At 49.8% G+C, this 1513-nt stretch overlaps 1 long non-coding RNA gene across 1 annotated transcript; it reads right to left on the reverse strand.

Moving 5' to 3' along the window:
- Positions 1-691: 691 nt before the first annotated feature.
- Positions 692-1199, reverse strand: LOC139023443 (uncharacterized). The gene is made up of 2 exons (XR_011474565.1): positions 1028-1199; positions 692-749 (listed from the first exon to the last, which is right to left on the reverse strand). It is a non-coding gene; the product is annotated as an uncharacterized lncRNA (long non-coding RNA).
- Between the last annotated feature and the right edge of the window lie 314 nt (positions 1200-1513).

Genomic DNA, 1513 nt, shown 5'->3' on the forward strand with positions numbered 1-1513 from the left:
TAATTGTCCCTAGATTTCTAAGCAAACAGTGGGAGGCAGGGCTTTCTCCTATAGATCTCCATTTTTATGGAACAGTCTGCCTACCCATGTGAGAGACGCAGACTCGGTCTCAACCTTTAAGTCTTTACTGAAGACTTATCTCTTCAGTAGGTCATATGATTGAGTGTAGTCTGGCCCAGGAGGTGTAAGGTGAGAGAACGGAAAGGCTCTGGACAACGAACCGCCCTGCTGTCTCTGCCAGCCGGTTCCCCTCTCTCCACTGGGATTCTCTGCCTCTAACCTGTTACAGGGGCTGAGTCACTGGCTTGCTGGTGCTCTTTCATGCCGTCCCTAGAGGGGTGCGTCACTTGAGTGGGTTGAGTTACTGACGTGATCTTCTCTGTCTGGGTTGGCGCCCCCCCTTGGTTTGTGCTGTGGTGGAGCTGACTTTGTGGCTATATCTCGGCCTTGTCTCAGGATTGTGTAAGTTGGTGGTGAGGATTTCCCTCTAGTGGTGCGGGGCGTTGTGCTTGGCAAAGTGGTGGGGTTATATCCTTCCTATTTGGCCCTGTCCGGGGTTTCTTCGGATGGGGCCACAGTGTCTCCTGACCGCTCCTGTCTCAGCCTCCAGTATTTATGCTGCAGTAGTTTGTGTCGGGGGGCTAGGGTCAGTTGGTTACCTGGAGTACTTCTCCTGTCTTATCCAGTGTCCTGTGTGAATTTAAGTATGCTCTCTCTAATTCTCTCGTTCTCTCTTTCTCTCTGAGAACCTGAGCCTAGGACCATACGTCAGGACTACCGGCATGATGACACCTTGCTGTCCCCGTTCCGCCTGGCCTTGCTGCTATTCCAGTTTCAACTGTTCTGCCTGCGGTTACGGAACCCCTACCTGTCCCAGACCTGCTGTTTTCAACTCTTAATGATCGGCTATGAAAAGCCAACTGAGATTTTTCCTGATTATTATTTGACCATGCTTGTCATTTATGAACATTTTGAAAATCTTGGCTCTCTCTAATTTTCTCCTTTCTCTTTCTTTCTCTCGGAGGACCTGAGCCCTAGGACCATACGTCGGGACTACCGGCCGTGGTGACTCCTTGCTGTCCCCAGTCCGCCTGGCCTTGCTGCTATTCCAGTTTCAACTGTTCTGCCTGCGGTTATGGAACCCCTACCTGTCCCAGACCTGCTGTTTTCAACTCTTAATGATCGGCTATGAAAAGCCAACTGACATTATTCCTGATTATTATTTGACCATGCTTGTCATTTATGGAAATTTAGAAAATCTTGGCTCTCTCTAATTTTCTCTTTCTCTCGGAGGACCTGGGCCCTAGGACCATGCGTCGGGACTGCCGCCGTGGTGACTCCTTGCTGTCCCCAGTCCCCCTGGCCTTGCTGCTATTCCAGTTTCAGCTGTTCTGCCTGCGGTTATGGAACCGCCACCTGTCCCAGACCTGTTGTTTTTCAACTCTTGATGATCGGCTATGAAAAGCCAACTGAAAATTATTCATGATTATTATTTGACCATGCTTGTCACTTA

The sequence above is a fragment of the Salvelinus sp. IW2-2015 genome, linkage group LG32 (genome assembly GCF_002910315.2).
Source record: "Salvelinus sp. IW2-2015 linkage group LG32, ASM291031v2, whole genome shotgun sequence".
Taxonomy (NCBI): Eukaryota; Metazoa; Chordata; class Actinopteri; order Salmoniformes; family Salmonidae; genus Salvelinus; species Salvelinus sp. IW2-2015.